This window comes from Entelurus aequoreus, linkage group LG25 (genome assembly GCF_033978785.1).
Source record: "Entelurus aequoreus isolate RoL-2023_Sb linkage group LG25, RoL_Eaeq_v1.1, whole genome shotgun sequence".
NCBI classification, from domain to species: domain Eukaryota; kingdom Metazoa; phylum Chordata; class Actinopteri; order Syngnathiformes; family Syngnathidae; genus Entelurus; species Entelurus aequoreus.
This window is the reverse complement of record NC_084755.1, coordinates 3,581,390-3,605,251: the sequence shown is the minus strand read 5'-3', so window position 1 is coordinate 3,605,251 and position 23,862 is coordinate 3,581,390. Positions and strand designations below refer to the sequence as shown.

The 23,862-nt window shown below is 38.5% G+C and overlaps 1 pseudogene; it reads left to right on the top strand.

The window, feature by feature from the left end:
* The first annotated feature begins 16,398 nt into the window (after positions 1–16,398).
* The window catches only part of LOC133642761 (heparan sulfate glucosamine 3-O-sulfotransferase 6-like), a 46,220-nt pseudogene continuing 38,756 nt past the window's right edge, over positions 16,399–23,862 (top strand).

Here is a 23,862-nt window from a genome sequence, read left to right as displayed (position 1 = left end):
AATAATGTCCGATTGGATGCTAAAAACCTTATGACAGACCGCATTAAAACGGACTGGAATTTTAATTTTTTTTACTGACTGATACACCCAGAATGTACATTGTGGAGGGGGGGCGTGGCCTGCGGGCCTGCCGCGGAACAAGGTGTGCCAGGACCGGCCTCAAAGACAGCGACAGGTGCGTAGATGGCCCTGTCGCCTTTATTAGCAGCAGCCGGAATGATTCAAGATTCAATTCAAGATTCAAGATGCTTTATTGTTGTCCATTCTTTAACATGTACAAGACACGTAAGAACTGAAATGTCATTTTCGGCACAGTCCCACTAAGAGCAGACATACGTTACAAGGGGACAAGACGGGACCGCCAACGGATCAGCCACTTACAGCGCTCCTTAAAAAAAGGTGGGGAAAAAGGTGACATTGGGAAAGGGGGAAGAGTAAAAAAAAATATCAGTCTAAGGCTGGACCCTCAGGACGGGTCCAGACTGAGGCCGAGGAAAAAACCTCACATAGCATGGCACACATAAACATGATGCATGTAATCACAACAACTCGCAACAGAGAGGGGGGATTTGGGGCCCTGGAGGCTGGCTGCCGCTATAAAGCGCTACTCAGCCATCCACAACCCCGGAGGAATTAAGCAGTGGTGAAGGCGTTGATTGGGGGAGGGGCGTGTGCGTGCATGTATGCCCAATTAACTTGGGTGAGATGTTGAAATGTTTTTGTGGACTGGGGCCGATCTCAAAGTTCGACACCAGGTGTTATTGAAAAAAAGGAATGTCAAAAGCGTCCATCGTTGAGGAGTCCTCGGGGGAGTTCTTCAGAACAGCCTGTTCCTGATAGCATCAAGGCCATTCGAGGGAGTCAAATCGTAGATTAAGATGTTGTTTTTCTTCGAGCAGTCTCTGTGTGTCCGTGTGCTGGATCTTTCAAATTCAATTCAATTCTTCCTTCTCAGCAAGCTTCTCCAAGATGAGATCCATTTTGCGATTCAAATCAGAAGTCGCCCCAGTCTGTGTTCCCACAGCCCGACCCAATCCTTCCATTGCGATGAACAGCCGTTGGGCTCCTCGAGTGGCTGCCATCGTCTTCCGAGTTTTGACGATACACCAGAGCAATGCCCAGCCCAATCAGCAGGTGCCCCGCGATCACCGTTCCAAATAGGTAGATGTCTTCCATGTCCTTTGATGGAAAGGCCTGAGAGGCACATGATTCTCCATTTATCCCAGCAATGTCCCACGTCCCCCGCAGCAATGGTTACATCAGGGCATCGTGCCCTCGCTTGCATGTTAAAAATGGGGCCACTTTGAAACATTTTGTATATCGATGATAGTAAACACAATACCATGTAAGGTCAATACAATCGTGCAGGTGTTTTGCTTTCCAGCAAAAATGTCTGTCTGCGTCTTGTCTCTCTCGTTCCCACTCCAGCTACAACAACGTGTCTCATCCCGGTTGCTGCTAATAAAGGCGACAGGTGATTAGATAACAAGGCCCACCTGGGTCATCTACGCACCTGTCGCTGTCTTCGAGGCCGGTCCTGGCACACCCCGTTCAGCGGCAGGCCCGCAGGCCACGCCCCCCTCCACATACATGAAAATAAAGCAGACCTGGGCTCAGGAACACTTCAGAAAACCACTGTCAGTAACTACAGTTCGTCGCTACATCCGTAAGTGCAAGTTAAAACTCTACTATGCAAAGCCAAAGCCATTTATCAACAACACCCAGAAACGCCGCCGGCTTCGCTGGGCCCGAGCTCATCCAAGATGGACTGATGCAAAGTGGAAAAGTGTTCTGTGGTCTGACGAGTCCACATTTCAAATTGTTTTAGGAAACTGTGGACGTCGTGTCTGCCGGACCAAAGAGGACGAGAACCATCCGGACTGTTATGGGTGCAAAGTTCGAAAGCCAGCATGTGTGATGGTATGGGGGTGTATTAGTGCCCAAGACATGGGTAACTTACACATCTGTGAAGGCGCCATTAATGCTGAAAGGTACGTACAGCTTTTGGAGTTTTGGAGTCTTTTTCATGGACGCCCCTGCTTATTTCAGCAAGACAATGCCAAGCCACGTGTTACATCAGCGTGGCTTCATAGTAAAAGAGTGCGGGTACTAGACTGGCCTGCCTGTAGTCCAGACCTGTCTCCCATTGAAAATGTGTGAAGCCTAAAATAGCACAAGGGAGACCCCCGGACTGTTGAACAACTTAAGTTGTACATCAAGCAAGAATGGGAAAGAATTCCACCTGAAAAGCTTCAAAGAATTCCACAACTTCACTGGTTTGGGTTTTGTAAGTTCCCCCCCTCAGTGAACCGCAGCTCCCCAGTGCTGGCAGTGCTCATGCAGCTATCAACACCATTGACTGCATTGGCGAGACACAATTATCTGTCTACTAACAACTCTGTAGACCAGGGGTCACCAACGTGGTGCCCGCGGGCACCAGGTAGCCCGTAAGGACCAGATGAGTAGCCCGCTGGCCTGTTCTAAAAATAGCTCAAATAGCAGCACTTACCAGTGAGCTGCCTCTATTTTTTAAATTTTATTTATTTACTAGCAAGCTGGTCTCGCTTTGCCCGACATTTTTAATTCTAAGAGAGACAAAACTCAAATAGAATTTGAAAATCCAAGAAAATATTTTAAAGACTTGGTCTTCATTTGTTTAAATAAATTCACTTTGCTTCTTATAACTTTCCGAAAGACAATTTTAGAGAAAAAAATACAACCTTAAAAATTATTTTAGGATTTTTAAACACATATACCTTTTTACCTTTTAAATTCCTTCCTCTTCTTTCCTGACAATTTAAATCAATGTTCAAGTAATTTTTTTTTTTTTATTGTAAAGAATAATAAATACATTTTAATTTAATTCTTCATTTTAGCTTCTGTTTTTTCGACGAAGAATATCTGTGAAATATTTATTCAAACTTATTATGATTAAAATTGAAAAAAATTATTCTGGCAAATCTAGAAAATCTGTAGAATCAAATTTAAATCTTATTTCAAAGTCTTTTGAATTTCTTTTAAAATTTTTGTTCTGGAAAATCTAGAAGAAATAATGATTTGTCTTTGTTAGAAATATAGCTTGGTCCAATTTGTTATATATTCTAACAAAGTGTAGATTGGATTTTAACCTTTTTAAAACATGTCATCAAAATTCTAAAATTAATCTTAATCAGGAAAAATTACTAATGATGTTCCATAAATTCTTTTTTAAATTTTTTCAAAAAGATTTGAATTAGCTTGTTTTTGTCTCCTTTTTTTCGGTTGAATTTTGAATTTTAAAGAGTCGAAATTGAAGATAAACTATGTTTCAAAATGTAATTGTCATTTTTTTCGTGTTTTCTCCTCTTTTAAACCGCTCAATTGAGTGTAAATATCATTAATTATTAATAATAACATAGAGTTAAAGGTAAATTGAGCAAATTGGCTATTTCTGGCAATTTATTTAAGTGTGTATCAAACTGGTAGCCCTTCGCATTAATCACTACCCAAGAAGTAGCTCTTGGTTTCAAAAAGGTTGGTGACCCCTGCTGTAGACAATGTGTTGACTCCTTTACTCCTATGCACGCTGTACACTGACTACTCTAAATGCCATCCAAGTTTCCTCCGTTTGGTGTCGTCCCTTAAGAAGGTGTACTTTAATAAAACGCTTGCTAAAATGTGAGGGGCGTACTCAACGTTTGTGAGGACACTGCATGGACATGACACTCTGATTGGTCAATTCATCCAATCAAGGCTAGGTTGGTGTCGCGGTGCATGCTCACTCCTCCATGCTGATGCTTCCATGAATGTCTAGGAAGGGAAAAGTGTAGCAGTGCCTCACAAAACTGTATGGTGGTTTCCATAGATCAGTCATGGCGGCTTTAAGGATTCTCCCGGAGTAATCTTGTGGTTATTGCAAATGGAAATGACAAAATGAGTGCGGCGGCGGCGGGTTCCCCCCCCCCCCCCCCCCTACACAGGATTTTGTAATTTGCCATAATGGCTGACACGTGTACAAAGCAGGGGCCGAAGGGGAAGCTGGATCCGAGGCGCACCTGCGGGGGCCAGAAAGTTGATACGGCGCAGCTTGCACTTGAACGCACCGCTTCGCGCGCAAACACGCTGCGCAGTCCTCGCGCTCGTCTTTGTTTGTTTCTTCAATCTGGCTAAACCCGCGCTCGTCAGTCCGACCCCAGAATGGTGCAATTAGCGTGCGGAGGAAAAAGCAAATAAAAGATCTGAGCGCCATCCTGACCTCATTTTGGCGGCCGGTGCCAGCGAGACATTCACTTCCAAAGCTGTGAATTCCTCCCCTTGCCAGAATGGATTTACAATGGCTGTGCGTACTTCCAAACATATCATTATTCTATATATGCCAGGGTCACTTTGCTGTCCACAGAGACCTTTTGTTGGGGCTCCTTGTCACCCCTTTTTTCTAATGCTTCTGCATCCCAGGGAAAAGAACCACAATCACACCCTTGTTGATGCGTAACTTTACATTTTACTGCTCTGCCCTCAGGCTTTTTTTTTTTTTTTTTACAAACCACCACAGAGAGCCAAATCAGTGGAAAAATAAAGTAAAATCCCAATTAGAAAACCTTGCCAGATTCATTTATCTGAGTGTGAAGAGAAGTCCGCCTCGGGCTGACGTTTGTGTGTGTGTGTGTGTGTGTGTGTGTGTGTGTGTGTGTGTGTGTGTGTGTGTGTGTGTGTGTGTGTGTGTGTGTGTGTGTGTGTGTGTGTGTGTGTGTGTGTGTGTGTGTGTTGTATTTCTACCCTTCTTGAAACATCAACAAGGAAAAGTAGCGTCCCAATACGGAAAACCATTGCATCTAATAGAGAGCCAAATACTAGAGTCCGTGAACATTGCTACAAAGGTAGGCATTTTTTTCCGGAGGTCTCAAGAAGGTAACAAATACAAGAATGTGTGTGTGTGTGTGTGTGTGTGTGTGTGTGTGTGTGTGTGTGTGTGTGTGTGTGTGTGTGTGTGTGTGTGTGTGTGTGTGTGTGTGCTTGTATTTCTAGCCTTCTTTAGTCAGGAAGAAGAAGGAAAAGTAGCTTCCATATGAGGAGGTGTGAACAAGTTAGGACATAAGTCATGGTCCCAATACGGAAAAACATTGCATCTAATAGAGAGCCAAATACTAGAGTCTGTGAACATTGCTCCAAAGGTAGGCATTTTTTTTCCGGAGGTCTCAAGAAGGTAACAAATACAAGAATGTGTGTTTGTGTGTGTGTGTGTGTGTGTGTGTGTGTGTGTGTGTGTGTGTGTGTGTGTGTGTGTGCTTGTATTTCTAGCCTTCTTGAGACATGAAGAAGGAAAAGTAGCGTCCATATGAGGAGGTGTGAACAAGTTAGGACATCAATCATGGTCTCAATACGGAAAACCATTGCATCTAATAGAGAGCCAAATACTAGAGTCCGTGAACATTGCTCCAAAGGTAGGCATTTTTTTCGGAGGTCTCAAGAAGGTCACAAATACAAGAATGTTTGTGTGTGTGTGTGTGTGTGTGTGTGGGTGTGTGTGGGTGTGTGTGTGTTGTATTTTCTACCCTTCTTGAGACATCAACAAGGAAAAGTACTGTCCATATGAGGACCGGGTGAACAAGTTAGGACATCAATCATGTTCCCAATATGGAAAACCATTGCATCTAATAGAGAGCCAAATACTAGAGTCCGTGAACATTGCTCCAAAGGTAAGCATTTTTTTCGGAGGTCTCAAGAAGGTCACAAATACAAGAATGTGTGTGTGTGTGTGTTCTTGTATTTCTACCCTTCTTGAGACATCAACAAGGAAAAGTAGCTTCCATATGAGGAGATGTGAACAAATAAGGACTAAAATCATGGTCCCAATACGGGAAAACATTGCATCTAATAGAGAGCCAAATACTAGAGTCTGTGAACATTGCTCCAAAGGTAGGCATTTTTTTCCTGAGGTCTCAAGAAGGTAACAAATACAAGAATGTGTGTTTGTGTGTGTGTGTGTGTTCTTGTAGTTCTACCCTTCTTGAAACATCAACAAGGAAAAGTAGCTTCCATATGAGGAGGTGTGAACAAGTTAGGACATAAATCATGGTCCCAATACAAAAACCATTGGATCTAATAGAGAGCCAAATACTAGAGTCCGTGAACATTGCTCCAAAGTTAGGCATTTTTTTCGGAGGTCTCAAGAAGGTCACAAATACAAGAATGTGTGTGTGTGTGTGTGTTGTATTCCTGCACTTCTTGAGACATCAACAAGGAAAAGTAGCTTCCATATGAGGAGATGTGAACAAGTTAGGACATAAATCATGGTCCCAATACGGAAAACCATTGCATCTAATAGAGAGCCAAATACTAGAGTCCGTGAACATTGCTCCAAAGGTAGGCATTTTTTCGGAGGTCTCAAGAAGGTCACAAATACAAGAATGTGTGTGTGTGTGTGTGTGTGTGTGTTCTTGTATTCCTACCCTTCTTGAGACATCAACAAGGAAAAGTAGCTTCCATATGAGGAGGTGTGAACATGTTAGGACATAAATCATTAACCCAATACAAAAAACCATTGCATCTAATAGAGAGCCAAATACTAGAGTCCGTGAACATTGCTCCAAAAGTAGGCATTTTTTTCCGGAGGTCTCAAGAAGGTCACAAATACAAGAATGTGTGTGTGTGTGTGTGTGTGTGTGCTTGTATTTCTAGCCTTCTTGAGACATGAAGAAGGAAAAGTAGCTTCCATATGAGGAGGTGTGAACAAGTTAGGACATAAGTCATGGTCCCAATACAGAAAACCATTGCATCTAATAGAGAGCCAAATACTAGAGTCCGTGAACATTGCTCCAAAGGTAGGCATTTTTTCCCCCAGAGGTCTCAAGAAGGTAACAAATACAAGAATGTGTGTTTGTGTGTGTGTGTGTGTGTGTGTGTGTGTGTGTGTGCTTGTATTTCTAGCCTTCTTGAGACAGGAAGAAGAAGGAAAAGTAGCTTCCATATGAGGAGGTGTGAACAAGTTAGGACATAAGTCATGGTCCCAATACAGAAAACCATTGCATCTAATAGAGAGCCAAATACTAGAGTCCGTGAACATTGCTCCAAAGGTAGGCATTTTTTTCGGAGGTCTCAAGAAGGTCACAAATACAAGAATGTGTGTGTGTGTGTGTTCTTGTGTTTCTACCCTTCTTGAGACATCAACAAGGAAAAGTAGCTTCCATATGAGGAGGTGTGAACATGTTAGGACATAAATCATTAACCCAATACAAAAAACCATTGCATCTAATAGAGAGCCAAATACTAGAGTCTGTGAACATTGCTCCAAAGGTAGGCATTTTTTTCCTGAGGTCTCAAGAAGGTAACAAATACAAGAATGTGTGTTTGTGTGCTTGTTCTTGTATTTCTACCCTTCTTGAGACATCAACAAGGAAAAGTAGCTTCCATATGAGGAGGTGTGAACATGTTAGGACATAAATCATTAACCCAATACAAAAAACCATTGCATCTAATAGAGAGCCAAATACTAGAGTCCGTGAACATTGCTCCAAAAGTAGGCATTTTTTTCGGAGGTCTCAAGAAGGTCACAAATACAAGAATGTGTGTGTGTGTGCTTGTTCTTGTATTTCTACCCTTCTTGAGACATCAACAAGGAAAAGTAGCTTCCATATGAGGAGATGTGAACAAATAAGGACTAAAATCACGGTCCCAATACGGAAAACCATCGCAACTAATAGAGAGCCAAATACTAGAGTCTGTGAACATTGCTCCAAAGGTAGGCATTTTTTTCCTGAGGTCTCAAGAAGGTAACAAATACAAGAATGTGTGTTTGTGTGTGTGTGTGTTCTTGTAGTTCTACCCTTCTTGAAACATCAACAAGGAAAAGTAGCTTCCATATGAGGAGGTGTGAACAAGTTAGGACATAAATCATGGTCCCAATACGGAAAACCATTGCATCTAATAGAGAGCCAAATACTAGAGTCCGTGAACATTGCTCCAAAGTTAGGCTTTTTTTTCGGAGGTCTCAAGAAGGTCACAAATACAAGAATGTGTGTGTGTGTGTGTGTGTGCTTGTATTCCTAGCCTTCTTGAGACATGAAGAAGGAAAAGTAGCTTCCATATGAGGAGGTGTGAACAAGTTAGGACATAAGTCATGGTCCCAATACAGAAAACCATTGCATCTAATAGAGAGACAAATACTAGAGTCCGTGAACATTGCTCCAAAGGTAGGCATTTTTTTCGGAGGTCTCAAGAAGGTAAAAAATACAAGAACGTGGGTTTGTGTGTGTGTGTGTGTGTTCTTGTATTTCTACCCTTCTTGAGACATCAACAAGGAAAAGTAGCTTCCATATGAGGAGGTGTGAACAAGTTAGGACTAAAATCATGGTCCCGATACGGAAAACCATTGCATCTAATAGAGAGCCAAATACTAGAGTCTGTGAACATTGCTCCAAAGGTAGGCATTTTTTTCGGAGGTCTCAAGAAGGTAACAAATACACGAACGTGGGTTTGTGTGTGTGTGTGTGTTCTTGTATTTCTACCCTTCTTGAGACATCAACACGGAAAAGTAGCGTCCATATGAGGAGGTGTGAACAAGTTAGGACATCAATCATGGTCCCAATACGGAAAACAATTGCATCTAATAGAGAGCCAAATTGTAGAGTCCGTGAACATTGCTCCAAAGGTAGGCATTTTTTCCAGAGGTCTCAAAAAGGTAACAAATACAAGAATGTGTGTGTGTGTGTGTGTGTGTGTGTGTGTGTGTGTGTGTTTGTGTTGTATTTTCTACCCTTCTTGAGACATCAACAAGGAAAAGTAGCTTCCATATGAGGAGGTGTGAACAAGTTTGGACTAAAATCATGGTCCCGATACGGAAAACCCTTGCATCTAATAGAGAGCCAAATACTAGAGTCCGTGAACATTGCTCCAAAGGTAGGCACTTTTTCCAGAGGTCTCAAAAAGGTAACAAATATAAGAATGCGTGTTTGTGTGTGTGTGTGTGTGTGTGTGTGTGTTCTTGTATTTCTACCCTTCTTGAGACATCAACAAGGAAAAGTATCTTCCATATGAGGAGGTGTGAATAAGTTAGGACTAAAATCATGGTCCCGATACGGAAAACCATTGCATCTAATAGAGAGACAAATACTAGAGTCTGTGAACATTGCTCAAAAGTAGGCATTTTTTTTCGGAGGTCTCAAGAAGGTAACAAATACAAGAACGTGGGTTTGTGTGTGTGTGTGTGTTCTTGTATTTCTACCCTTCTTGAGACATCAACACGGAAAAGTACCTTCCATATGAGGAGATGTGAACAAATAAGGACTAAAATCTTGGTCCCAATACGGAAAACCATTGCATATAATAGATAGGTGCGTCTGACCAGTATTCCCTCTCAGGGAATTAAAGTCACTGGTCAATCCCAAGTTCTTTAGAATGATGACATATATGCAGAGTAAGAAGGACCATCAAGACAGAATAGGAATATTATCAAGATTTACTAAACCTTCAGGAGACCAGCCCACACCAATACATTCATATCGGCTTCTCGAATTGGTCTAACATTCAAATGGAAGACCGTTTTTTTCTCACAATGTGTCGATTTTTTTCCTCCTAAAATTGGGAACAATTTCTCATATTCTTTCTGTTTCTGTAATATTGCGATATTTTCTCGTAAAATTTGTGCTTTTTCAAATTTAAAATGATTACTTTTTACTGCAAAATGGTGACATTCGTCATATAAAATTCGGACTTTTATCACAATATTGCCAATTTGTTTGTCGGTCTTGTAAAATAGTGACACATTTTTTGAGTAAAATTATGACTTTGGTCATAATTTTGCCAAGTGAAATCTCAATTATTATTATAATATTGCCCACATTTGAAAGTTTTCTTATAAAAGTGTGACTCTTGTCGAGTAAAATTACGACTCTTTTCATAAAATTGCCATAATGTTAAGCTTTTCTTGTAAAATTGCGACTGTTTTTGAGTAAAATTTAGGGATGTCCGATAATGGCTTTTTTCCGATATCCGATATTCCGATATTGTCCCACTCTTTAATTACCGATACCGATATCAACCGATACCGATATCAACCGATATATGCAGTCGTGGAATTAACACATTATGCCTAATTTGGACAACCAGGTATGGTGAAGATAAGGTACTTTTTAAAAAAATTAGATAAATAAATTAAAAACATTTTCTTCAATAAAAAAGAAAGTAAAACAATATAAAAACAGTTACATAGAAACTAGTAATGAATGAAAATGAGTAAAACTAACTAACTATTAGTGGAGCAGCAGCACGCACAATCATGTGTGCTTACGGACTGTATCCCTTGCAGACTGTATTGATATATATTGATATATAATGTAGGAAGCAGAATATTAATAACAGAAAGAAACAACCCTTTTGTGTGAATGAGTGTAAATGGGGGAGGGAGGTTTTTTGGGTTGGTGCACTAATTGTAAGTGTATCTTGTGTTTTTTATGTTGATTTAATAAAAAACAAAACAAAAAAAAACAACAACAAAAAAAACGATACCGATAATAAAAAAAACGATACCGATAATTTCCGATATTACATTTTAACGCATATATCGGCCTGCCGATATAATCGGACATCCCTAGTAAAATTCCAACTTTTATCATAATATTGCACATATGCTCAGTTTTTCTTGTTAATTTTTGACTTGCGTTGAGTAAAATGACGACTTTTATTATAATACTGCCACAAGTTTTTCTTGTGAAATTGTGACCTTTTGTCTTGTGAAATTCCAACTCATTTTTCACAACAAGCATTGTTTATACTTGCATAGTATGTATATATTATTAATGTTGTAAATACACATCTTTATATATCTAGAAAGGCTGGTCCTAAAGAGGTAGGCATTTTTCTCTCAGGTCTCAAGAAGGTAACAAATACAAGAGTGTGTGCATGGGTGTGAGCGTGTGTGTGTGTGTGTGTGTGTGTGTGTGTGTGTGTGAGTGTGTGTGTGTGTGTGTGTGTGTGTGAGCACTTGTTTCTCCGACAGATGATCTATCCCTTCACTCTCTCACTCCCTGCCTGCTCGTCCATCCGCGTGGTCATTTGGTCAAGTTCAAAGTCTTTTCACCGCAGGACACTTGAAACCTGCAGAGATTCAGGATGGATCCTCCGCACCCATAAAAACGTCAACAATCAGAACTCTGATAGGACTAAAGTGGTGGTATTGTCCCGCCTCGTTTTAGGATCCTTTTTCGTGGAAGTCTTATTCCCTTTGGAGTTCAGGGTTCGAGTCCTCAAAGCTTTCACTGTTCTGCAGAATTTGGCCCAATTCACGTGTGCCATCACTTCATGTTGTTGCACCTTTCCTGGCTATTTGTAATCATCATATTGATTTATTTGATGAAAAGTAGCAGTTATCATTAATACCTGGCGAATGAAGAAATCACATTTATGTTGCATATTCTGCCCATACTGGGGATTTGGACTTTGTGGTCTAATCTGAGGCTTTCTCTTAATTTACACTATGCAAAGGTGGCAGTTATTAATGAATCATTATTAACTGGCAACTTGGCTTTGACTTGGTGCTTTATTTAGAGTCTTTGTTTATTTTTATCAGGCAAGAAGGTGGTTATAACTGGTGGGAAGAGCGATCGCTGACAAAGTTGCGTAGTATTACTGCAACATTCCAAGTTGCTTATTTCTATTATGCAAGGTGGTGGTTATCATTAACTGGCGGGTGGATAATTGTATTTTTTTATTGCAACTTTCCTGATTTGATGTCTTGTTTTGAGTCTTTCTGTTTGCTTTTGTAATGCAAGGCGGTGATTATGTTTAATAACTTGGAACAAAGTTGCATTGTATTACTGCAACTTTCCTGACTTTGTCTTATTTTGAGTCTTTGTTTGCTTTTTTAATGCAAGGTAGTGGTTATGATTAATAACTTTATTTCGAGTCATTCTGTTTATTTCTGTTATGCAAGGTGGTGGTTATCGTCAACTGGCGGGTGGAGCAATCGACCAGATAATTGCATCGTTTTATTGCAACTTTCCTGATTTGATGTCTTGTTTTGAGTCTTTCTGTTTGCTTTTGTAATGCAAGGCGGTGATTATGTTTAATAACTTGGAACAAAGTTGCATTGTATTACTGCAACTTTCCTGACTTGATGTCTTATTTTGAGTCTTTGTTTGCTTTTTCAATGCAAGGTAGTGGTTATGATTAGGGCCGATAAATGCGTTAAAATGTAATATCGGAAATTATCGGTATCGTTTTTTTTTATTATCTGTATCGTTTTTTTTTTTTTTTTTAAATTTTTTTTTTAAATTATTAAATCAACATAAAAAACACAAGATACACTTACAATTAGTGCACCAACCCAAAAAAATTCCCTCCCCCCATTTCTTTCTGTTATCAATATTCTGGTTCCTACATTATATATCAATATATATCAATACAGTCTGCAAGGGATACAGTCCGTAAGCACACATGATTGTGCGTGCTGCTGGTCCACTAATAGTACTAACCTTTAACACTTAATTTTACTCATTTTCATTAATTACTAGTTTCTATGTAACTGTTTTTATATTGTTTTACTTTCTTTTTTATTCAGGAAAATGTTTTTAATTTAGTTATCTTATTTTATTATTTTTTTAAAAAAGTACCTTATCTTCACCATACATGGTTGTCCAAATTAGGCATAATAATGTGTTAATTCCACAACTGCATATATCGGTTGATATCGGTATCGGTTGATATCAGTATCGGTAATTAAAGAGTTGGACAATATCGGAATATCGGATATCGGCAAAAAGCCATTATCGGACATCCCTAGTTATGATTAATAACTTTATTTCGAGTCATTCTGTTTATTTCCGTTATGCAAGGTGGTGGTTATCGTCAACTGGCGGGTGGAGCAATCAACCAGATAATTGTATTGTTTGATTGCAACTTTCCTGATTTGATGTCTTATTTTGAGTCTTTCTGCTTAATTTAATATCAAGTTGAGGAATGCTCATCAAACACTTATTTGGAACATCCCACAGGTGAACAGGCTAATTGGGAACAGGTGGGTGCCATGATTGAACTTTTTTGCAATGTGTTGCTGCCATTAAATTTTAAGTTAATGATTATTTGCAAAAATGACAACTTCACAGGTTTTGAGGTTTTGTACAATGTCCTAGTGCCACTTCATGCCCAGTGAGTGGTTTTATTTTTAATTTAATGGATAAATATATAAGGAGGTCATATTTTCCAGAAGCTCACTTCTTTTTACACTTACATCACAGCAAGAGTTTAAACCGCCGCCTGTACGGTTTATAAAGATGTCGATTGACCCTAGAGCAGGAGTGTCAAACGTACATGTTTTATCCGGCCCGCAAAATGAGTTTGCTAAGTATAAAAATAATCTGACATTTTTGAATGAAAGAAACTGCTGTTCTAAATGTGTCCACTAGATGTCACAATAGCAATTATTTGTGTCCTCTGTCGCTAGGGGGGCGGAGCTATGTGCCCTGTTAAGATAGAGGTCTGGGGACACATTATCTGGGCGCACATAAATATGCTGAAATAATTTGTATCCCCCTTCAAATTCATGTGTGATTAATGAAAAAAGCCCAAATTCACAATTTTTGGTGTAGATGATGTGTACAGAATGTGTACAGAATAAACCACATGATAGTACATCGGTTGAGGAAAATAGGTAAATAATAATAATAACAATCAATTACATTTGTAACGCACTTTACACTTGTTAAAATCTCAAAGTGCTACAAAATATTAAAAAAGTGAATAAAAATAAAAATAAAAATTATTAAATAAAAATAAATAAATAAATAAAATCAAATAAATAAATTACTAAAAGTTAGATTATATAATAGAAAATTAAAATAGAATAAACAACATGAAAAACACTAGATAAACACTATAAAAACACTATAAAAACATAGATAAAATAGAAATAAAAACATGAAAGCATTGGATAAAACAGATAGGCAAGCAGTGCATTTAAAAACAAGAAGGCAGAAAAATTAGATAAAACCTAATAATAATAATAATAATAATTGATATTATTATTAATTCCATACAATAAAAATTAACACCAATGGGAGCATTTTAAAAATAGACTCAATTCCATCTATTTGACTGATGAACATTATCACATCATTTATTCAGAAAGTAGAAATAACAACGAAGCAAGATAGAACACTATTAACTGCAACATGTAAGTGTAAAAAAAAACACCAACATTATAATTTGTGTATTATTTTTAACCCTGCAACACCCCTTGTTGTAAAATTACAACGTTACCTTTAACCATCCTAAAAAACAATCTGTTAGAATTTTTTATTTTTTTTTTACCACATTTACATAGTCATTGGGTCCTATTGTTCAGTCGCACACGGCTATCGGATCGTACATTTGTTTATAAGTCACGCCTTCTGGCCATGAACTCACACAACCTCTCAAGGTTTCCTTCGAACAACATCTATTTGTTTCATTGGACTGGATTCATCAGATTCAAGTAAGTAAAATGTCTTTTATATTTTTTTTTGGTTCTTATTACAATGTCTATAGAGCATGTACATATGTAGTTATTGTGGAACAGATGCATCAAATTTCATTTAGAGCTTGTTATATAATTGTTGCAATTATTAATTATAATTTGTTGCAATTATACATAAGTCACGCCTTCTGGCCATGAACTCACACAACCTCTCAAGGTTTCCTTTGAACAACATCTATTTGTTTCATTGGACTGGATTCATCAGATTCAAGTAAGTAAAATGTCTTTTATATATTTTTTTGGTTCTTATTACAATGTCTAGAGAGCATGTACATATGTAGTTATTGTGGAACAGATGCATCAAATTTCATTTAGAGCTTGTTATATAATTGTTGCAATTATTAATTATAATTTGTTGCAATTATACATAAGTCACGCCTTCTGGCCATGAACTCACACAACCTCTCAAGGTTTCCTTCGAACAACATCTATTTGTTTCATTGGACTGGATTCATCAGATTCAAGTAAGTAAAATGTCTTTTATATTTTTTTTTGGTTCTTATTACAATGTCTATAGAGCATGTACATATGTAGTTATTGTGGAACAGATGCATCAAATTTCATTTAGAGCTTGTTATATAATTGTTGCAATTATTAATTATAATTTGTTGCAATTATACATTAGTCACACCTTCTGGCCATGAACTCACACAACCTCTCAAGGTTTCCTTCGAACAACATCTATTTGTTTCATTGGACTGGATTCATCAGATTCAAGTAAGTAAAATGTCTTTTATATATTTTTTTGGTTCTTATTACAATGTCTATAGAGCATGTACATATGTAGTTATTGTGGAACAGATGCATCACATTTCATTTAGAGCTTGTTATATAATTGTTGCAATTATTAATTATAATTTGTTGCAATTATACATAAGTCACGCCTTCTGGCCATGAACTCACACAACCTCTCAAGGTTTCCTTCAAACAACATCTATTTGTTTCATTGGACTGGATTCATCAGATTCAAGTAAGTAAAATGTCTTTTATATTTTTTTTGGTTCTTATTACAATGTCTATAGAGCATGTACATATGTAGTTATTGTGGAACAGATGCATCCAATTTCATTTAGAGCTTGTTATATAATTGTTGCAATTATTAATTATAATTTGTTGCAATTATACATAAGTCACGCCTTCTGGCCATGAACTCACACAACCTCTCAAGGTTTCCTTCAAACAACATCTATTTGTTTCATTGGACTGGATTCATCAGATTCAAGTAAGTAAAATGTCTTTTATATTTTTTTTGGGTTCTTATTACAATGTCTATAGAGCATGTACATATGTAGTTATTGTGGAACACATGCATCAAATTTCATTTAGAGCTTGTTATATAATTGTTGCAATTATTAATTATAATTTGTTGCAATTATACAAAATATTAAAAAAAGTAAATAAAAATAAAAATAATTAAATAAAAATAAATAAATAAATGAAATCAAATAAATAAATTACTGAAAGTTAGATTATATAATAGAAAATTAAAATAGAATAAACAACATGAAAAACACTAGATAAACACTATAAAAACATAGATAAAATAGAAATAAAAACATGAAAGCACTGGATAAAATAGATAGGCAAGCAGTGCATTTAAAAACAAGAAGGCAGAAAAATGTGGTAGTCAAAATGGGTGAATGTGGTAGTCAAAATGCTGGCTTGTTGCCGTGGGCTCAAGCAGGTTGTATTCCCTCCACTACATCACCGCCTGAAGTATTTTCTCTATACATGGATAGTATACATTCTACAATCTGAAGTTGTCTTTATTTTGAAGTTATCGTGCCGTGATTTTAGCAGTCCGGCCCACTTGGTAATAGATTTTCCTTAATGTGGCCCCCGATCTAAAATGAGTTTGACACGTATTTCTGTATCTCCATTATTTCTTGAGTCTGTGCTTCCGAGGAGCGGAGGGTGGAGCCAGGAACGAAGGAGAGAAAGAGAGAGAGAGAGAGAGGGAGAGGAAACCTTGAAAGAGCGATGAGTGAAGCTCAGAGTGCCAACACACAGCAGAGTGGAAGTAGACTTTTATCTAACTGGATCGGACTTCCAATTGGAAACATGTGGATCACCTCTGACCGATCTTTTCATCTCCACCTCCTCAAGCTCTCCTCCTCCTCCTCCTCCTCATCCTCCGTGCTCAACAGGTTCTAAATGCACCAGCGACCGATGCAGGGCGAGGAAGAAGAAGCATGCTGTCCATGTTCTGGCCCCTGGGCACCGAGCAGGAGGTCCACTCATGGGATGTAGTGGATGCAGAGTCAGGTTCAACTCGGCCAAAGTGCTGTCCTTCCTCACCATGGTCCTGATCTTCACCTACTTCTTCTACTGCCTCACCGGGATCTGCCACTCGGCCCCCAGGACGCTGTACGCGGACCATGACCTCCTTCTGGAACTTCGCCCGGGGAACCGGACCGCCTTCCCGGACGTGGTGCAACCCCGCAGCCTGCTGGAGGACAACAACAACAACAACAACATTCCCGTGTCCAACACTTTCGGGGCCAAGAGGTTCCCGCAGGCCGTCATCATCGGCGTGAAGAAGGGCGGAACCCGGGCCTTGCTGGAGTTCCTCCGAATCCATCCGGACGTCAGAGCCGTGGGGGCCGAACCTCATTTCTTTGACCGGTTCTACGACAGAGGACTGGAGTGGTACAGGTGGGTGCTGGACACAACATTAGGCACACCTAAACATGTGATGTTAGTATTTACACGTCTACATTTACGTGCATACAGGGGTGGCACAGCTTGAGGGTTCCAGGTTCGATTCCCGCTTCCGCCATCCTAGTCCCTGCCGTCGTGTCCTTGGGCAGGACGCTTTACCCACATGTCTCCCAGTGCCACCCACACTGGTTTAAATGTAACTCAGATATTGGGTTTCACTATGTAAAAGCGCTTTGAGTCACTAGAGAAAAGCGCTATATAAATACAATTCACTTCACATACAACTGCCATGAAATTATATCAATATTAGTCCTTGAAATACTACTACATATGCATCTACAAATTATATTTTTAAACAAATAAAACAAACTTTTAAATTAAATAATACTAATAACACTAATAATAATTATAATAATAGATTTTATTTGTAAAAAGCACTTTACATTGAGTAAACAACCTCAAAGTGCTACAGTGTATTACACTTTTTTTTTTAAATAAATAAAAAGATAATAAAAAAATTTTAAAAAAATAAAATAAAATCTAGAACAGCCAAATAGCTAAAACTAGTATGCATATACTTAAAAAAAGGCTTTTTTTTTTTTTAAAAAAAAGAAGGGTTTTTAAGCCTTTTTTAAAAGCATCCACAGTCTGTGGTGCCCTCAGGTGGTCAGGGAGAGCGTTCCACAGACTGGGAGCAGCGGAGCAGAAATTAAATAATTTCTAAATAATACTAATAATGATAATAATAATAATAGATTTTATTTGTAAAAAGCACTTTACATTGAGTAAACAACCTCAAAGTGCTACAGTGTATTAAAAAAATAAAAATAAAAAGATAATAAAAAAAAAACTAAAAAAAAAACTGGAACAGCCAAATAGCTAAATCTAGTATGCTACTTACTTACTTAAAAAAAAAAGGCTTCTTTAAAAAGAAGGGTTTTTAAGCCTTTTTTAAAAGCATCCACAGTCTGTGGTGCCCTCAGGTGGTCAGGGAGAGGGTTCCACAGACTGGGAGCGGCGGAGCAGAAATCCCGGTCTCTCATTGCTCGTAGCTTTGTCCTCGGAGGTTAGCCTGTCCGGAGCGGAGGTGTCGTGTGGAGGATTTGGGGGGTGAGTAGTTCTTTGAGGTAGAGGGGGGGCATTTCCATGGAGGCACTGGTGGGTTAGCAGTCACTGCCGTTGTGTCTTTGGCAAGACGCTTTACCCACCTGCTCCCAGTGCCACCCACACTAGTTTAAATGTAACTCAGATATTGGGTTTCACTATGTAAAAGCACTTTGAGTCACTAGAGAAAAGCGCTATATAAATACAATTCACTTCACATACAACAGCCATGAAATTATATCAATATTAGTCCTTGAAATACTACTGCATATGCATCTACAAATTATATTTTTAAACAAATAAAACAAACTTTTAAATTAAATAATACTAATAATACTAATAATAATTATAATAATAGATTTTATTTGTAAAAAGCACTTTACATTGAGTAAAAAACCTCAAAGTGCTACAGTGTATTACAATTTTTTTTTTAAATAAATAAAAAGATAATTAAAAAAATTTAAAAAAATAAAATAAAATCTAGAACAGCCAAATAGCTAAAACTAGTATGCATATACTTAAAAAAAAGGCTTTTTTTTTTTTTAAAAAAGAAGGGTTTTTAAGCCTTTTTTAAAGCATCCACAGTCTGTGGTGCCCTCAGGTGGTCAGGGAGAGCGTTCCACAGACTGGGAGCGGCGGAGCAGAAATTAAATAATTTCTAAATAATACTAATAATGATAATAATAATAATAGATTTTATTTGTAAAAAGCACTTTACATTGAGTAAACAACCTCAAAGTGCTACAGTGTATTAAAATAAATAAATAAAAAGATAATAAAAAAAAAACTTTAAAAAAAACTGGAACAGCCAAATAGCTAAATCTAGTATGCTACTTACTTACTTACTTTAAAAAAAAGGCTTCTTTAAAAAGAAGGGTTTTTAAGCCTTTTTTAAAAGCATCCACAGTCTGTGGTGCCCTCAGGTGGTCAGGGAGAGCGTTCCACAGATTGGTAGCGGCGGAGCAGAAATCCCGGTCTCCCATTGTTCGTAGCTTTGTCCTCGGAGGTTAGCCTGTCCGGAGCGGAGGTGTCGTGTGGAGGATTTGGGGGGTGAGTAGTTCTTTGAGGTAGAGGGGGGGCATTTCCATGGAGGCACTGGTGGGTTAGACTTTGTATTCAATCCTGAGTGGAACAGGAAGCCAGTGAAGGGATTTGAGAGTTGGTGTGATATGGTCATATTTCCGCACTCTCATCAGGATCCTACTACTAGATGTTATATTATTTTGAAGAAACTAGAATATAAAATGTTTTCAGTTATGTCACCTTTTTTTGTGAAGTACATAACTCCACGTGTTCATTCATAGTTTTGATGTGACAATAGTCATGAAAATAGTCATGAAAATAACACATTGAATGAGGAGAAGGTGTGTCCAAACTTTTGGCCTGTACTGTACATTGAGTGCAATTGCTCTATTCATTTAAATGATATGCCCAAAATATGTTAAATTGAAAAATTAGTTCTGAAATTTTTATTTATTTATTCTAATATTTTTTCTCCAAGCTAAATAAGGCAGTTTTGTATATGATCTTCTGTTGATGAGATAAATAGACGGATGAGTATCCTATAGAAAAGCTCAGGCAACAACAATATGTCTTCCACTTGGTCCTCATGTGACCCAATACTTTTGGCCACAACATGGTATAATTACCACTTTCTACAGCAGATGCCGCTATTGCGTCTTCTGCAGAGCCCCTAACAGTAACTGGAAGATAAGGCTTCAATGGAGGTGATCATCTCCAGATGTTTAGTGTGAGAGTCCAGTCCATAGTGGATCTAACTTAATATTGTGAGAGTCCAGTCCATGATGGATCTAACATAATAGTGTGAGAGTCCAGTCCATAGTGGATCTAACATAATAGTGTGAGAGTCCAGTCCATAGTGGATCTAACATAATAGTGTGAGAGTCCAGTCCATAGTGGATCTAACATAATAGTGTGAGAGTCCAGTCCATAGTGGATCTAACATAATAGTGTGAGAGTCCAGTCCATAGTGGATCTAACTTAATAGTGTGAGAGTCCAGTCCATAGTGGATCTAACTTAATAGTGTGAGAGTCCAGTCCATAGTGGATCTAACTTAATAGTGTGAGAGTCCAGTCCATAGTGGATCTAACTTAATAGTGTGAGAGTCCAGTCCATAGTGGATCTAACATAATAGTGTGAGAGTCCAGTCCATAGTGGATCTAACTTAATAGTGTGAGAGTCTAGTCCATAGTGGATCTAACATAATAGTGTGAGAGTCCAGTCCATAGTGGATCTAACTTAATAGTGTGAGAGTCTAGTCCATAGTGGATCTAACATAATAGTGTGAGAGTCCAGTCCATAGTGGATCTAACATAATAGTGTGAGAGTCCAGTCCATAGTGGATCTAACTTAATAGTGAGAGTCAAGTCCATAGTGGATCTAACTTAATAGTGTGAGAGTCCAGTCCATAGTGGATCTAACTTAATAGTGTGAGAGTCCAGTCCATAGTGGATCTAACTTAATAGTGTGAGAGTCCAGTCCATAGTGGATCTAACTTAATAGTGTGAGAGTCCAGTCCATAGTGGATCTAACATAATAGTGTGAGAGTCCAGTCCATAGTGGATCTAACTTAATAGTGTGAGAGTCTAGTCCATAGTGGATCTAACATAATAGTGTGAGAGTCCAGTCCATAGTGGATCTAACTTAATAGTGTGAGAGTCTAGTCCATAGTGGATCTAACATAATAGTGTGAGAGTCCAGTCCATAGTGGATCTAACATAATAGTGTGAGAGTCCAGTCCATAGTGGATCTAACTTAATAGTGAGAGTCAAGTCCATAGTGGATCTAACTTAATAGTGTGAGAGTCCAGTCCATAGTGGATCTAACATAATAGTGGGAGTCAAGTCCATAGTGGATCTAACTTAATAGTGTGAGAGTCCAGTCCATTGTGGATCTAACATAATAGTGAGAGTCCAGTCCATAGTGGATCTAACATAATAGTGTGAGAGTCCAGTCCATTGTGGATCTAACATAATAGTGTGAGAGTCCAGTCCATAGTGGATCTAACTTAATAGTGTGAGAGTCTAGTCCATAGTGGATCTAACATAATAGTGTGAGAGTCCAGTCCATAGTGGATCTAACATAATAGTGTGAGAGTCCAGTCCATAGTGGATCTAACATAATAGTGTGAAAGTCCAGTCCATAGTGGATCTAACTTAATAGTGTGAGAGTCCAGTCCATAGTGGATCTAACATAATAGTGTGAGAGTCCAGTCCATAGTGGATCTAACTTAATAGTGTGAGAGTCCAGTCCATAGTGGATCTAACATAATAGTGTGAGAGTACAGTCCATAGTGGATCTAACAAAATAGTGTGAAAGTCCAGTCCATGGTGGATCTAACATAATAGTGAGAGTCCAGTCCATAGTGGATCTAACATAATAGTGTGAGAGTCCAGTCCATAGTGGATCTAACATAATAGTGAGAGTCCAGTCCATAGTGGATCTAACATAATAGTGTGAGAGTCCAGTCCATAGTGGATCTAACATAATAGTGAGAGTACAGTCCATAGTGGATCTAACATAATAGTGTGAGAGTCCAGTCCATAGTGGATCTAACATAATAGTGTGAGAGTCCAGTCCATAGTGGATCTAACATAATAGTGAGAGAGTCCAGTCCATAGTGGACTATCTTCTGGAAACATAAAATTGTATTCCTTTAACACACCCAGAAAGGCATGGAATGGCAAAGTTCTTTTAGGATCTCTCAAAGGGAAACTGTACTTTTTTTTAATTTAAATTCTGCCTATCGTTCACAATCATTATTTTAAGACATGACAATGGATGGATTTTTTAAAAATGCGTTCTAAATATTGAATACACGTGAATAAAAGTCCGCTTACAGCAGAGTCACTTGGAGCGCCACTATTCCGCTCATAAATCCGATAAATAAACATTCAAAAACCGCCAACGATACTCCATTTACATTTTGTGTCTTCAATATTAACCAAGTATTAGTGATATTGTTATTATAGCGCTAATGTGGCGACGTGATCACTTCCATGTGTACATCATCGATTAATCAGCTGTTTCCTCGCTTCCCTACTCCCTGTAACTTTGTTGTAGATCATAAATCATGCCTCTCACCTGAAAAGCAGATGGCTGAGGATATAATCTGACAAGTTGGGACACTTTGACAGCCATTTGGCGAGTCAAAAGACATAAATATTAAATGTTGTTATATTTTTGCCTTTTGGTCCAAAACCAGTAAAGTTGTCACGTTGTGTAAATGGTAAATAAAAACAGAATACAATGATTTGCTAATCCTTTTCAACTTATATTCAATTGAATAGACTGCAAAGACAAGATATTTCATGTTCACACTGAGAATCATTAGCATTCTTGCTGAAATAAGCAGGGGCGTCCATGGTAACGTTGCTTGGATGGCAACATATGTTGCTCCAAAAGCTGTATGTACCTTTCAGCATTAATGCTGCCTTCACAGATGTGTAAGTTACCCATATCTTGGGCACTAATACACCCCCATACCATCACACATGCTGGCTTTTACACTTTGGGCCTAGAACAATCCAGTTTCCAAAAACAATTTGAAATGTGGACTCGTCAGACCACAGAACACTTTTCCACTTTGCATCAGTCCATCTTAGATGAGCTCGGGCCCAGCGAAGTTGGCGGCGTTTCTGGGTGTTGTTGATAAATGGCTTTCGCTTTGCATAGTAGAGTTTTAACTTGCACTCGCAGATGTAGCGACCGACTGTAGTTACTGACAGTGGTTTTCTGAAGTGTTCCTGAGTCCATGTGGCGATATCCTTTACACACTGATGTCACTTTTTGATGCAGTACCGCCTGAGTGAACAAAGGTCCGTAATATCATGGCTTACGTGCAGTGATTTCTCCAGATTCTCTGAACCTTTTGATGATATTACGTAGCGTAGATGGTGAAATCCCTAAATTCCTTGCAATAGCTGGTTGGGAAATGTTGTTCTTAAACTGTTCAACAATTTGCTCAGGCATTTGTTGACAAATTGGTGACCCTCGCCCCATCCTTGTTTGTGAATGACTGAGCATTTCATGGAAGCTGCTTTTATACCCAATCATGGCACCCACCTGTTCCCAATTAGCCTGTTCACCTGTGGGATGTTCCAAATAAGTGTTTGATGAGCATTCCTCAACTTTCTCAGTCTTTTTTGCCGCTTGTGCCAGCTTTTGTTAAACATGTTGCAGGCATCAAATTCCAAATGAGCTAATATTTGCTAAAAATAACAAAGTTTTCCAGTTTGAATGTTAAATATCTTGTCTTTGCAGTCTATTCAATTGAATATAAGTTGAAAAGGATTTGCAAATCATTGTATTCTGTTTTTATTTACCATTTACACAACGTGACAACTTCACCGCTTTTGGGGTTTGTACATGACAGATGTACTTACATCATGTATATAATAATACACAAAAGTGCAGTTCCCCTTTAAGGGTTAACAGCAACACAACAAACTAGCTGGAGTCTTTATTAAAGTGGCATGTTTATTGTGGTCATTTGAGCTAAAAGGTGCATGAGAGGTGATAGGTGTGGTGGATTAACACGTCTTCAGGGGACGGCAGCAACATGATCCCCGGTGAGGTCACCAAAAGATGA